General features: G+C 39.3%; 2 non-coding genes and 1 pseudogene across 2 annotated transcripts; all 3 read right to left on the bottom strand.

Annotated features, from left to right (window-relative positions):
- Positions 1-7,785: 7,785 nt before the first annotated feature.
- Positions 7,786-12,038, bottom strand: LOC120457623 (annotated as a pseudogene).
- A 387-nt stretch (positions 12,039-12,425) lies between these two features.
- On the bottom strand, positions 12,426-12,604 carry LOC120457625. Its single transcript, XR_005617057.1, has one exon. It is a non-coding gene; the product is annotated as a 5.8S ribosomal RNA (ribosomal RNA).
- An 821-nt stretch (positions 12,605-13,425) lies between these two features.
- Positions 13,426-15,420, bottom strand: LOC120457620. Its single transcript, XR_005617054.1, has one exon. It is a non-coding gene; the product is annotated as a small subunit ribosomal RNA (ribosomal RNA).
- Positions 15,421-16,822: the final 1,402 nt, after the last annotated feature.

Genomic DNA, 16,822 nt, shown 5'->3' with positions numbered 1-16,822 from the left:
ATATAACTCTCTGGTAATATATAACATAAAACCGAGCGCATATGATATTCATATATAAAATTTGGTAATTTTTCCATAATGTAATAATATCAATATATTTATTATACCGGGGTAACGATATAATATTTCCTTTTATGGCGTGGTAATAAATTATTAGTTTATTATCTTCATTATTATTAATAAATAATAATGCCTGCCGTCAAAAAATTAACGATAATATATGGAAACGATTTGTTATTCTATGTATAATAGAAACTTGACTTTTGTTTCAACGATATTATCTAAGGGCGTATATTCTTATTAACCGCGGAGCCAAGTCCCAAATGTTCATAAGAACCTGAGAAACAAATTTGTACGGAAAATAATATACTATATTTGTAAGTAACCAATATAATGAGATAGGTCGGCAACCAGTGCCTTCCTACCTAAATAGTAGTTTTGAAACCCGCTGTCATTAAAAATTAACGATGTTATATGGAAACGATTTGTTATTCTATTTATAATAGAATACTTGACTGTTGTTTCAACGATATCATCTAAGGGCGTATATTTTTATTAACCGCGTAGCCAAGTTCCCAAATGTTCATAAGAACCTGAGAAACAAATTTTTACGGAAAATAATATACTTTATTTGTAAGTAACCAATATAATATATAAAGCGGGAGGTCAGCAACCACTGCCTACCTATAGTAGTTTTTGAACCCGCTGTCCTCAAAACGGGTATTTTCAATTCTGTTTGGCATCCAACATATAGGATATTCTCTTATATATCAAGAGAATACAGTAATATTATATTAATATTTCCTTTATTCATATATAATTAAATATATTTTTCCATTATTCATACGATAAATATTCATTTCCATATGATTAATATTTAATTTCCATATAATATTGTCGAAATCATATAAATACATAAGTTTCGAACAATACGAGAGGTCGGCAACCACTGCCTACCTATAGTAGTTTTTGAACCCTCTGTCGGTACCAGCCTTGCTTACACTACTATAACCTTTCACGTATATGGGCTATTCCTATAATTCTAAGAGAATATAGGAATATTTTATCATTTTTTCATTTATACATACGATAAATATTCATTTCCATATGATTAATATTTAATTTCCATATAATATTGTCGAAATCATATAAATACATAAGTTTCGAACAATACGAGAGGTCGGCAACCACTGCCTACCTATAGTAGTTTTTGAACCCTCTGTCGGTACCAGCCTTGCTTACACTACTATAACCTTTCACGTATATGGGCTATTCCTATAATTCTAAGAGAATATAGGAATATTTTATCATTTTTTCATTTATACATACGATAAATATTCATTTCCATATGATTAATATTTAATTTCCATATAATATTGTCGAAATCATATAAATACATAAGTTTCGAACAATACGAGAGGTCGGCAACCACTGCCTACCTATAGTAGTTTTTGAACCCTCTGTCGGTACCAGCCTTGCTTACACTACTATAACCTTTCACGTATATGGGCTATTCCTATAATTCTAAGAGAATATAGGAATATTTTATCATTTTTTCATTTATACATACGATAAATATTCATTTCCATATGATTAATATTTAATTTCCATATAATATTGTCGAAATCATATAAATACATAAGTTTCGAACAATACGAGAGGTCGGCAACCACTGCCTACCTATAGTAGTTTTTGAACCCTCTGTCGGTACCAGCCTTGCTTACACTACTATAACCTTTCACGTATATGGGCTATTCCTATAATTCTAAGAGAATATAGGAATATTTTATCATTTTTTCATTTATACATACGATAAATATTCATTTCCATATGATTAATATTTAATTTCCATATAATATTGTCGAAATCATATAAATACATAAGTTTCGAACAATACGAGAGGTCGGCAACCACTGCCTACCTATAGTAGTTTTTGAACCCTCTGTCGGTACCAGCCTTGCTTACACTACTATAACCTTTCACGTATATTGGCTATTCGTATAATTCTAAGAGAATATAGGAATATTTTATCATTTTATCATGTATACATACGATAAATATTCATTTCCATATGATTAATATTTAATTTCCTTATATTATTGTCGAAATCATATAAATACATAAGTTTCGAACAATACGAGAGGCAACCACTGCCTACCCTATGGTCGGCAACCACTGCCTACCTATAGTAGTATAGTATAGTATAGTAGTACTATAACCTTTCATATGTATGGGTTTTTTTTATATCATACTAATAGAAAATAGAAATATTCCATCATTTTTTCCTTTATATATATAAAATTATATTTATTTTATTAATTTTTCCTTTATTATAATATGATAAATATTTATATATACTTATATATTTTTTCCTGTATTCATATAATATATATATTTTTTTTAATATGTATATTATTTAAATTAATATACTTATATATTTTTCCTGTATTCATATAATATATATATTTTTTTTAATATGTATATTATTTAATTTAATATACTTATATATTGTCTGTATTCATATGATAAATATTTTTTATTTTCATATGAATGTTTTATATTTAATATACCTATAGTATTGGGGTTTCTTTCAAATACTATAAGAATATACGAATATTTCATATATTTTTTCTTTAGTCATAATAAAGTTATAATTTCTATTATAAGAGAAGGACACCACTTTCATTAGCGTCACTAAATTGATGACAAGCTATTTGGCAACCTGATAGAATTTCGTAGTCTTTATTTCTATCATTAGTAGATGGGGACAATTTCATATGCGTCACTAAATCGATGACGAGCATCCTATAGATGTAGTCTATCATTGTAATTTCATATGCGTCACTAAATCGAGCAGTCGCGATCGAACACTCAACGAGTGCAGACGTGCCTGCGGACCGCCAGCAAGAAATTGTTTCGCGTTTCTTTACCTCCGTTATTCGTACCGTTCACCGCGTCGCGAGATATCGCCACGCGCTCTGATTGGCTCAGCTCGCGTGCCTAACGGACACGCACTAATACTAACGCACACTCGAGCGTGCGTGTTATCTGGTCGTTTCCATCAAGCGCATATTTAAGCACCTTTAACACAGCAGCAGCCACGTGCAGTGGTGGTACCAACTGTACCCAGCTCCCCCCCCCCCCTCTACCCATCACTCGTCACCATGGACTGGCAGGCCCCCCCGCGTGCCATCAAGCTAGGCAAATTAACGCCCTGCAAGAAGGCCCTTAGATCAAGGGAGTCCAGCACCAGTAGTGACTCCAGCACCTCGCATTCGGAGCCCGGTGAAGTCAAGCGCAAGCCTGCGCGCAAGCCTGCGCGCAAGCCCCAATTGGAGGAACTTGACGTTACCCCCAGCACCAGTGCAGCTTCGCGTCGTAGGCTTGCAAACAATCAGTTTGCCATCCTCTCGAGCGAAGAGGAAGATAATGACGACGACGACCAAGCCACCTCAGACGAAGTACCCGTACCCGCTGCCAACAAAACCCCGGACAAACCCAAGCCTACCCCGAGGACATTCAAGCCACCCCCGATCTTCATCCCGGACGTGACCAACATCTCTGCGCTGATCAAGATGATTACGACTCTCGTGGGTCCCAGCAAAGATTTCACATACAAATCGGAACGCAACAACAACGTGCGTGTAATGATGCCTGATAAGGAGTCGTACTCCGAGCTCCGTAAGCAACTCGTTTCTCAAAACAAAAGGCATCGCACGTTCCAGCCCAAAGACGAGAGGGCCTACAGAGTCGTAATCAAGGGATTACACCACACCGCCGATCGTGACGATATTCAAGAGGAACTTGAAAGACTAGGGCATAAGGTCAGAGACCTGCATAATCCTATTGGTAGGAAAACCAAGGAGCCACTCGGGATATTCTTCGCCAACATAGAACCCGCCAGCAACAATAAGGAGGTCTACCAAATCAGGAGACTGTGCAGGTCGGTAGTCACCATCGAGCCTCCCCAGAAGTTCAACGACGTGCCTCAGTGCTTTAGATGCCAAGGGTTTGGACATACTCAGCGCTACTGCTTCCTCGAGCACCGCTGTGTGAAATGTGCTGGCCAACACGACTCCAGGTCATGCACCAAGAAGGAGGACGAGAAGGCATGCTGCCATCACTGCCAAGCTGACCACCCCGCTTCATACAGAGGATGCCCTGCCTACAAGAAGGCCAAGGCACAGCAAGCCCCCAAACCCAGACCGGCTACATCTACCAGCAAGCCCAGCACCATCCAGATCCCAAACATCTCCAATATGTCCTATAAAGACGCCCTTATGTCTACTCAAGCACCACAGCAACCCGATCCCAACAAAAACCGCCAAACCCCACCTGAAGCTCCGCATCCAGTAACTTGGAACAAATGTTTGCCCGTTTTCAAGGAATGGTTGAAAGCATGATGGAAAAAATGTTCTCCCAAATGACGCAGCTTATTGCTTCCATCCTCAACGCCAAAACATGGAAATAAGCCTGAACATAGTCATTTGGAATGCTAACGGCCTGCAGAGGAGCAGAGCCGAGGTAGAATACCTCATAAAAACGGAAGCGATTGACATACTCCTTGTATCAGAAACCCATTTTTGTCCCAGATCCCACTACAACATCAGCGGCTATGATGTCATACTCGCCAACCATCCATCTGGCAGAGCGCGCGGAGGAGCAGCCATGCTCATCAGGAGTGGTATCCAGTACACGGAGCTACCTGCGTTTCAGGAGGAATGGGCCCAGTGTGCCCTGGCACGAATCTCCAGCCTTCAGGGGGACATCACCATTGGAGCGGTCTACTTCCCCCCCAGACACTCAGTCACCAAGACTCACTTTCAAGAGTTTTTCGAGTCCTTTGGACCTCGCTTTATAGCAGCCGGTGACTTTAACGCCAAACATTCTTGGTGGGGGTCCCGCTCCATCAACCCCAAAGGCAGAACGCTCCACAGGTTCGTGCAGAGCAGAAGACTGGATTGCCACTCCACTGGTGAGCCAACCCACTGGCCTAATAACCCCGCCTTGCTTCCCGACCTCTTGGACTTTGCCATCTCCAAAGGCATAGGACAAGCCAGACTGTCATGCACCACTTTCAACAAGCTGCTATCTGACCACAGCGCAATAAAGATGTTGCTCAATATCCCCGTCCTCAAAAAAGAGCTGCCAAGAAGACTCACCGGGAAGCATACCGACTCCTCCAAATTCACCTTCTGGATGCTATCCTCCCTGGACCCGAATCCTCCTCTTTCCTCCCCAAGTGACATTGATGCGGCGATCAAGACGCTCACTGAGGAGATGCACAATGCGGCTAAGTTCGCCAACCCTCCTCCTCCAACTACCCCGAGAACACCTGAGCGAGATCTCCACCTTTGGTCTCCAGAAATTGCGGCCTTCGTGGCGGAGAAGAGGCGCCTCAGACGTATCTGGTTCTCCTCGCGCAACCCAAGGGATAAAGCGGCACTCAACAGAGCCACCAAGGAGCTTAAGGACAAGCTTTGTTCACTACGGCAGGACTCATTCAATCGATTTCTTGAAGAGCTGGAACCCGGTAACCCGCAACACAATCTGTGGCATGTCACGCGTCACATCAGGAGGCCTGCAAAAAAGGCGTCGCCGGTGCGCAAAGCGGATGGCTCTTGGTGCCGTTCCGATGATGAAAGAGCAGAAGCATTTGCAGATCACCTCCAGATTGCCTTCACCCCATTCAACAGATGCACTGGTGAAGAGCGTGCTGCCACCACCAGGTTCCTTGAGAGTCCATCTCCACCCAGCTTGCCGATAGAGCCCGTCACCACTGAAGAGGTTGCGCAGGAGATCGCCTCCCTAAAGGCCAGCAAATCCCCCGGACTGGATCGTATCGACGCCACTTCCCTCAAAATTATGCCTCCACCTTGTTCCCAGATGTTGGCTAATATCTTCAACAGCTGCTTCTCACTAGGGTACTTCCCGAGATCATGGAAACGTGCAGAAGTCATCCTCATCCTCAAACCTGGAAAACCTGAAGCCAATCTTGCCTCATATAGACCGATTAGTCTGCTGGCAATACTCTCCAAAATACTCGAAAGAGTATTTCTGCGCAGAGTGTTGCCAGTACTGGACGAGGCTGGTTTGATCCCGGATCACCAGTTTGGCTTCAGGCGATCGCATGGAACACCCGAGCAATGCCACCGGCTCGTATCAAGAATCCTCGATGCATTCGAGAAGAAAAGATACTGCTCGGCCGTCTTCCTCGATGTCAAGCAGGCGTTTGACAGAGTGTGGCATCCCGGACTCCTCCACAAACTTAAGTCCCACCTTCCCAGTTCCCACTACGCTGTACTCAAATCTTACACTGAAGGAAGAGAATTCCAAGTGCGGTGCGGATCCTCATCCAGCACGCCAAGGCCCATAAGAGCCGGAGTACCTCAAGGCAGCGTCCTTGGTCCCATCCTCTACACCCTGTTCACAGCAGACCTTCCTATAATACCCTCCCGTCACCTCACAATAGCCACCTATGCCGACGACACCGCGTTCCTCGCCACCTCAACTAACCCTGATAAAGCTTCAGCCATCATCCAGAGGCAACTGGATGCACTGAATCCATGGCTGAAACGATGGAACATTGCGGTCAACGCCGAAAAGTCCTCCCACACAACATTTTCCCTGCGTAGAGGAGAATGCCCTCCGGTCACTCTTGACGGCGACACGATCCCTACTACCTGCACCCCCAAATACCTAGGGCTTACCCTGGACAGAAGGCTTACATGGGGCCCTCACATTAATAGTAAGCGTACCCAGGCCAACATACGCCTAAAGCAACTACACTGGCTCGTTGGTAAAAGTTCCAAGCTGAGGGACAAAACGAAGCTGCTCGTCTATAAGACTATACTCAAGCCAATATGGACCTATGGAATCCAGCTGTGGGGCACTACAAGTGCTTCACATAGAAGGAAGATCCAGCAATTCCAGAACCGATGCTTGAGATTGGTCTCCAACGCCCATCCCTACCACGAGAATGCTGCCATCCACGAGGAGCTCGGAATTCCGTGGGTGGAAGACGAGATTTACCGACTCAGTGGGAGATACGCCAGAAGACTGGAGAATCACCCCAACCACCTGGCCATCAATCTGCTAGACAACAGCCAATCAACAAGACGCCTACAGAGAACGCACCCGCTTGACCTCACGCAACATTAATGTAAATTTGTAACCCCTACCCAAGTACATTCTAAGTACTCCCCTTATGTCAATGTTCCCCCACATAAAATTTAATTATTGTCCAATAGGACAGATTTTAAATAAATAAAACAGCTAAAAAAAAAAAAAAAACTAAATCGATGACGAGCCATTTGGCAACCTGATAGAATTTCGTAGTCTTTATTTCTATCATTAGTAGATGGGGACAATTTCATATGCGTCACTAAATCGATGACGAGCCATTTGGCAACCTGATAGAATTTGTAAGTCTTTATTTCTATCATTGTAGATGGGGAAATTTCATATGCGTCACTAAATTGATGACGAGCCATTTGGCAACCTGATAGAGTTTTGTAAAGTCTTTATTTCTATCATTAGTAGATAGTAGATAGATGGGGACAATTTCATTAGCGTCACTAAATCGATGACAAGCTATTTGGCAACCAGATAGAATTTTGTAGTCTTTATTTCTATCATATGATATATAATATCATATATCGCGTCCAGTCGGTCGGTCAGTCGCGTCCAGTCGGGGTGGCCGGCTCTCGAGGGCACTGCGCTTGCGCGCTAACCCTTCAAAAACCCACAACAAGTACACACGAGTACTCAATGGTCTTATTTATTTCGAATCATCAAGCAAAGGATAAGCTTCAGTGGATCGCAGTATGGCAGCTGCTCAACCACTTACAACACCTTGCCTGTTACAAAAGTCGTTTACAATTGATTCTAGGCTTTGTCATTGTATTAAATAATGCTTTTATATGTAACTAGCGCGGCATCAGGTGATCGAAGATCCTCCCAATTTACTATGTTACAAATTACATTGGCATCACATCCATTGTCGTTTATAAAGTAAATTATAAACTTTAAATGGTTTAGAAGCCATACAATGCAAATTGCCCCTTATTTATCATTGCAGTCCAGCACGGATACGACCTTAGAGGCGTTCAGGCATAATCCAACGGACGTAGCGTCATACCACTGTTCGCTCGAACAAGTATTGTGCCATTGGTCCGTACCTGCGGTTCCTCTCGTACTACGCAGGAATGCTGTCGCAACAACGTTTTGTCATTAGTAGGGTAAAACTAACCTGTCTCACGACGGTCTAAACCCAGCTCACGTTCCCTTGCATGGGTGAACAATCCAACGCTTGGTGAATTTTGCTTCACAATGATAGGAAGAGCCGACATCGAAGGATCAAAAAGCGACGTCGCTATGAACGCTTGGCCGCCACAAGCCAGTTATCCCTATGGTAACTTTTCTGACACCTCTTGTTAAAAACTCTTTAAACCAAAAGGATCGATAGGCCGAGCTTTTGCTGTCCCTGTGTGTACTGAACACCGAGATCAAGTCAGCATTTGCCCTTTTGCTCTATGTGTGGTTTCTGTCCGCACTGAGCTGGCCTTGGGACACCTCCGTTATTATTTGAGAGATGTACCGCCCCAGTCAAACTCCCTACCTGGCAATGTCCTTGAATTGGATCATACCTGAGTAATTGGAGTTATACCAAATTTTCAAATCAAAAATACATAAATGCATCGTTTTATTAAAGAATTTGTTTGCGATTATATAACAAACTCGTGATACTTTGATCAAGAAGCTTGCATCAAAACCCAATACCATAAGATATAATAAATATATCCGTATAATGGCTAGGAAATGATACACGTTCCATTTAATCAAGTAAGTAAGGAAACAATAAGAGTAGTGGTATTTCATTGACGATACCAAACCGAGGTCTAATATCTCCCACTTATTCTACACCTCTTATGTCTCCTTACACTGCCAGATTAGAGTCAAGCTCAAAAGGGTCTTCTTTCCCCGCTAATTATTCCAAGCCCGTTCCCTTGGCTGTGGTTTCGCTAGATAGTAGATAGGGACAGTGTGTGATTTCGGATCCCTCCGAACTTGTTTTACGTGGCGTGTTCCACATTGAAGGGATTACAACCACGACATCCAAAGATGCATTAGTCTGGATACGCCAGACAAACGTCCCGGTCTGGAAGCTATAGCTATGTACATAGCGACCACCCCGGTCGCAGATTCGAGTGCTTGCTTGCCGAGCAAGCACTCCCCCTTGCTGAGGAGCGAGATCTACCTAAAATCTCTACTGATCTAAGGGTCACAGCACCCGAGTTTTGCGTAAACCATCGCCGTAGTAGATAGGGACAGTAGGAATCTCGTTAATCCATTCATGCGCGTCACTAATTAGATGACGAGGCATTTGGCTACCTTAAGAGAGTCATAGTTACTCCCGCCGTTGACCCGCGCTTACTTGAATTTCTTCACTTTGACATTCAGAGCACTGGGCAGAAATCACATTGTGTCAACACCCGCTAGGGCCATCACAATGCTTTGTTTTAATTAGACAGTCGGATTCCCCAAGTCCGTGCCAGTTCTGAATTGATTGTTAATTGATAATCGTTATAATTAATAAGAACTAATTGGTTTAACCCAAATAGTATTCTTAAAAATTTTAGCAAGAAAGTTCCACAATTGGCTACGTAACTAAACTATCCGGGGAACAAGAAACTAACATAAATGCTAGAAACTCTATTTACCCAGAACGAGCACATAAACCATGTTATTGTTTCCCAATCAAGCCCGACTATCTCAATCTTCAGAGCCAATCCTTATCCCGAAGTTACGGATCTAATTTGCCGACTTCCCTTACCTACATTATTCTATCGACTAGAGACTCTTCACCTTGGAGACCAGCTGCGGATATTGGTACGGCCTGTTGAGAAGTTTGCGTGTCCCCACCATAAATTTTCAAGGTCCGAGGAGAAAATATCGACACAACAGTATATGTCATGCTCTTCTAGCCCATCTACCATATCTCTCTGCGAAAGACTTCCATGGTAGTACGGCTATAAAACAGAAAAGAAAACTCTTCCGATATCTCTCGACGGCTTCTTTATGGTCGTTCCTGTTGCCAGGATGAGCACGAGGCCCATATTTAATAACAAACGGATACTCAACAGGTTACGGAATTGGAACCGTATTCCCTTTCGTTCAAAATTATTCAAGTGTATTATAATTATTCGCTTTTTTATGTAGTTTGGCATTTTTGTTTTACTTGAAAATTTTCGGCTTTCGCCTTGAACTTAGGACCGACTAACTCGTGATCAACCACTGTTCACACGAAACCCTTCTCCACTTCAGTCCTCCAAGGTCTCATTCGATTATTTGCTACTACCACCAAGATCTGTACCAATGGCAGCTCCATGCAGGCTTACGCCAAACACTTCTACGCATACCATTGTACCTTCCTACTCACTAAAGTTTCAAAATTTATATCACAAGTAATATAAATCATCTACTTTAGCGGTAATGTATAGGTATACAACTTAAGCGCCATCCATTTTAAGGGCTAGTTGCTTCGGCAGGTGAGTTGTTACACACTCCTTAGCGGATTTCGACTTCCATGATCACCGTCCTGCTGTTTTAAGCAACCAACGCCTTTCATGGTATCTGCATGAGTTGTTAATTTGGGCACCGTAACATTACGTTTGGTTCATCCCACAGCGCCAGTTCTGCTTACCAAAAGTGGCCCACTGGGCACATTATATCATAACCTTGAACTTCATATCAAGAAAGTTAAGGTTCTTACCCATTTAAAGTTTGAGAATAGGTTAAGATCGTTTCGACCCTAAGGCCTCTAATCATTCGCTTTACCAGATAAGATTATTTTATATAATATTAAAATGCACCAGCTATCCTGAGGGAAACTTCGGAAGGAACCAGCTACTAGATGGTTCGATTGGTCTTTCGCCCCTATACTCAATTCTGACAATCGATTTGCACGTCAGAACTGTTTCGGTCTTCCATCAGGGTTTCCCCTGACTTCAACCTGATCAAGTATAGTTCACCATCTTTCGGGTCACAGCATATATGCTCAAGGTACGTTCCAGTTAGAGGCATAAATAATATAAATATACATTATACATAACTATATAGAACGCCCCGGGATTGTGTTAATTAGCTATAAATAGTTAAAAAACTAATCCCATTAGTGGTCAAGTTAATTACGCTATTAGGTTTATATCCCAATAACTTGCACATATGTTAGACTCCTTGGTCCGTGTTTCAAGACGGGTCCCGAAGGTATCCTGAATCTTTCGCATTGTTAATCATACAAGTGCATATAATAAACATAAAAATCAATGATAATTATGCCATTATATAATTCCGAAAAATTAACGCACTGTAATCATATAAATCTATCAGCACTTTATCAAATTAATAACATTTATTCTGTTTTAAAATGCAAGCACTTTAATTTGAATAAACTATAAGTTATATTTTATGATAAATTTGGGATATGCTAATAGATTACAATGTCCTTATATGGAAAAAATGCACACTATCCTTATAATATTATTTAAATATTACAATTTTAATGATGAATTTTCCATAACGGATATTCAGGTTCATCGGGCTTAACCTCTAAGCAGTTTCACGTACTGTTTAACTCTCTATTCAGAGTTCTTTTCAACTTTCCCTCACGGTACTTGTTTACTATCGGTCTCATGGTTATATTTAGTTTTAGATGGAGTTTACCACCCACTTAGTGCTGCACTATCAAGCAACACGACTCTTTGGAAACATCATCTAGTAATCATTAACGTTATACGGGCCTGGCACCCTCTATGGGTAAATGGCCTCATTTAAGAAGGACTTAAATCGTTAATTTCTCATACTAGAATATTGACGCTCCATACACTGCATCTCACATTTGCCATATAGACAAAGTGACTTAGTGCTGAACTGTTTTCTTTTCGCTCGCCGCTACTAAGAAAATCCTTGTTAGTTTCTTTTCCTCCCCTAATTAATATGCTTAAATTCAGGGGGTAGTCCCATATGAGTTGAGGTTGTATATAACTTTTTATTGCCATTAATTCTTAATATATAATGATAAAACATTTTAATAAATTCGTTGTAATATATCCATTATTTCTTGTAGCATAGTATTATCCATTAACGAACCAACGAAGAATAATAATATAACCAAGTTTTTTTCTATTTTCGAATCATTAATAAGAGACAATCCTAGATGAAAAATAATTCAATTTTTTATGCTAGACATTTCTCAGTATTATTTGATTGAAAAAGAAAATATTTCTCTTCGTTTTTCACATCCAAATGTGAGGATAATGTTTTTCATATATAGTTTTTAATATTATGAATAAAATTATTATTTTATCCAATAATATACCATATGCTTATAAAAATTTATAAACAACTTAATTAGCATAGTCTTACAACCCTCAACCATATGTAGTCCAAGCAGCACTATAAAATTAATTAAAGTACATAACAGCATGGACTGCGATATGCGTTCAAAATGTCGATGTTCATGTGTCCTGCAGTTCACACGATGACGCACAGTTTGCTGCGTTCTTCATCGACCCATGAGCCGAGTGATCCACCGCTTAGAGTTTTATAATTTATTTCTATATATTGTCAATAGTTTTTTTATTGAAAGAAATTAAAAATACACCATTTTACTGGCATATATCAATTCCTTCAATAAATGTATTTTTATACCTAAAATAAATGCTGCGAAATGTCTTAGTTTCATATAAGCATTATGTATCATGTAATTATATTTTATTTGTATTTAACCAATATGGGCGATACATACTGCAATTTATATAAAACATTAACCTGATGGATGCCAGGTACAACATTGTATATTTTAGGTTGTTGCATTAGCCAACGTATGCTCATAACTTAGATGAACAATACATATTCGCAACGCGTGTATATTATGGTCCATATACACACAAATTTTTTGTTACCATTTTTATTTGATTTCGAATGTTCGAATTATTAGGAAATACATTGTTTATTTTTATTTGAATGCCGTTTATTTAATTTAATGTTGTGAGCCAACGATACCCATCACACAACATTAAGTTTTAATAGAAATGTTAAAATGTGGTCACCAGTCACTTTTAACATACATATGTGGTAATGTGGTCCCCAATCACATTACCTTTGTGGTTGCCAGCCACATTTATTTATTATATAAATATATCAATATTTTGTTTGATTCCATTGAGAAATCAATCAATTGAATATTATTGTGTTAGATAATATTCATATATAAACGCATTTGCAAATAATCATAAATCATGTGCATTTCTAAAGTAATCTCATCATTCATATATCATATGCTTTTGTAATTTGGTATTTTGGTAAATTCAATTTATTTGTATTATAACAAATGTGTTTATTAACGGTAAGGATATTATACAATAATGATCCTTCCGCAGGTTCACCTACGGAAACCTTGTTACGACTTTTACTTCCTCTAAATAATCAAGTTCGGTCAACTTTTGCGAAACAACCGTAACACGCAAGGCGTCACAGTGATCACGTCCGGAGACCTCACTAAATAATTCAATCGGTAGTAGCGACGGGCGGTGTGTACAAAGGGCAGGGACGTAATCAATGCGAGTTAATGACTCACACTTACTGGGAATTCCAAGTTCATGTGAACAGTTTCAGTTCACAATCCCAAGCATGAAAGTGGTTCAGCGGTTTACCCGGACCTCTCGGTCTAGGAAATACACGTTGATACTTTCATTGTAGCGCGCGTGCAGCCCAGGACATCTAAGGGCATCACAGACCTGTTATTGCTCAATCTCATTATTGCTAGACGCAATTTGTCCATTTAAGAAGCTAGTGTCCTTATAATGGGACAAACCAACAGGTACGGCTCCACTTACATAAACACATTCAAACACAATAAACATTTTACTGCCACCATGAATGAAGGCTATATAAGCTTCAGCACCATAATCCTGAAGATATCTATTTAATATATTTGAGTCTCGTTCGTTATCGGAATTAACCAGACAAATCACTCCACGAACTAAGAACGGCCATGCACCACCACCCATAGATTCGAGAAAGAGCTATCAATCTGTCTTACACACTTATGTTCGGACCTGGTAAGTTTTCCCGTGTTGAGTCAAATTAAGCCGCAGGCTCCACTCCTGGTGGTGCCCTTCCGTCAATTCCTTTAAGTTTCAGCTTTGCAACCATACTTCCCCCGGAGCCCAAAAGCTTTGGTTTCCCGGGAAGCGACTGAGAGAGCCATAAAAGTAGCTACACCCAATTGCTAGCTGGCATCGTTTATGGTTAGAACTAGGGCGGTATCTGATCGCCTTCGAACCTCTAACTTTCGTTCTTGATTAATGAAAACATCTTTGGCAAATGCTTTCGCTTAAGTTAGTCTTACGACGGTCCAAGAATTTCACCTCTCGCGTCGTAATACTAATGCCCCCAAACTGCTTCTATTAATCATTACCTCTTGATCTGAAAACCAATGAAAGCAGAACAGAGGTCTTATTTCATTATCCCATGCACAGAATATTCAGGCATTTGAAGCCTGCTTTAAGCACTCTAATTTGTTCAAAGTAATAGTACCGGCCCACAATAACACTCGTTTAAGAGCACTAATGCAGGTTTTTAAATAGGAGGAACATATGAAAAAATACAAGTATTTAATCACATATAAGAACTCCACCGGTAATACGCTTACATACATAAAGGTATAGTACTAACCACAATTGTAAGTTGTACTACCCGTATGAAGCACAAGTTCAACTACGAACGTTTTAACCGCAACAACTTTAATATACGCTATTGGAGCTGGAATTACCGCGGCTGCTGGCACCAGACTTGCCCTCCAATTGGTCCTTGTTAAAGGATTTAAAGTGTACTCATTCCAATTACAGGGCCTCGGATATGAGTCCTGTATTGTTATTTTTCGTCACTACCTCCCCGAGCTGGGAGTGGGTAATTTACGCGCCTGCTGCCTTCCTTAGATGTGGTAGCCGTTTCTCAGGCTCCCTCTCCGGAATCGAACCCTGATTCCCCGTTACCCGTTGCAACCATGGTAGTCCTAGATACTACCATCAAAAGTTGATAGGGCAGACATTTGAAAGATCTGTCGTCGGTACAAGACCATACGATCTGCATGTTATCTAGAGTTCAACCAATAAAACGATCTTGCGATCGCTTGGTTTTAGCCTAATAAAAGCACATGTCCCATAAGGTTCATGTTTTAATTGCATGTATTAGCTCTAGAATTACCACAGTTATCCAAGTAACTGTTAACGATCTAAGGAACCATAACTGATATAATGAGCCTTTTGCGGTTTCACTTTTAATTCGTGTGTACTTAGACATGCATGGCTTAATCTTTGAGACAAGCATATAACTACTGGCAGGATCAACCAGAATAATGTTTCTTTCTTCATATTTCATTCATATTTTTTGAATTGAAATAAGTAATATAAATATTATAGATTTCCATTTTATATAAATTTCCGTTTTTTATTAAATCTATTTTAAATCGATTACGGCCATTTTTATATAGCATTCGTATTCGTAAATTCCATTCATGTTTTATACCATTATATATATATATTTCCATAATATTGTATATTTATATTATACATATTTCATTCTAAAATATTATTTTGTTTCCAACATACATAATTATTGTATCCACACATGTATAATTTTTGTTTAACCAATATAAATATTGAGTTAAATCATTTGCATTTTGATGATAAATTTAAAATTTATCTTTTTCCATATAACTCTCTGGTAATATATAACATAAAACCGAGCGCATATGATATTCATATATAAAATTTGGTAATTTTTCCATAATGTAATAATATCAATATATTTATTATACCGGGGTAACGATATAATATTTCCTTTTATGGCGTGGTAATAAATTATTAGTTTATTATCTTCATTATTATTAATAAATAATAATGCCTGCCGTCAAAAAATTAACGATAATATATGGAAACGATTTGTTATTCTATGTATAATAGAAACTTGACTTTTGTTTCAACGATATTATCTAAGGGCGTATATTCTTATTAACCGCGGAGCCAAGTCCCAAATGTTCATAAGAACCTGAGAAACAAATTTGTACGGAAAATAATATACTATATTTGTAAGTAACCAATATAATGAGATAGGTCGGCAACCAGTGCCTTCCTACCTAAATAGTAGTTTTGAAACCCGCTGTCATTAAAAATTAACGATGTTATATGGAAACGATTTGTTATTCTATTTATAATAGAATACTTGACTGTTGTTTCAACGATATCATCTAAGGGCGTATATTTTTATTAACCGCGTAGCCAAGTTCCCAAATGTTCATAAGAACCTGAGAAACAAATTTTTACGGAAAATAATATACTTTATTTGTAAGTAACCAATATAATATATAAAGCGGGAGGTCAGCAACCACTGCCTACCTATAGTAGTTTTTGAACCCGCTGTCCTCAAAACGGGTATTTTCAATTCTGTTTGGCATCCAACATATAGGATATTCTCTTATATATCAAGAGAATACAGTAATATTATATTAATATTTCCTTTATTCATATATAATTAAATATATTTTTCCATTATTCATACGATAAATATTCATTTCCATATGATTAATATTTAATTTCCATATAATATTGTCGAAATCATATAAATACATAAGTTTCGAACAATACGAGAGGTCGGCAACCACTGCCTACCTATAGTAGTTTTTGAACCCTCTGTCGGTACCAGCCTTGCTTACACTACTATAACCTTTCACGTATATGGGCTATTCCTATAATTCTAA

This window comes from Drosophila santomea, unplaced genomic scaffold, assembly GCF_016746245.2.
Source record: "Drosophila santomea strain STO CAGO 1482 unplaced genomic scaffold, Prin_Dsan_1.1 Segkk67_quiver_pilon_scaf, whole genome shotgun sequence".
Classification (NCBI taxonomy): domain Eukaryota; kingdom Metazoa; phylum Arthropoda; class Insecta; order Diptera; family Drosophilidae; genus Drosophila; species Drosophila santomea.
This window is presented reverse-complemented; position numbering and strand designations above follow the sequence as displayed.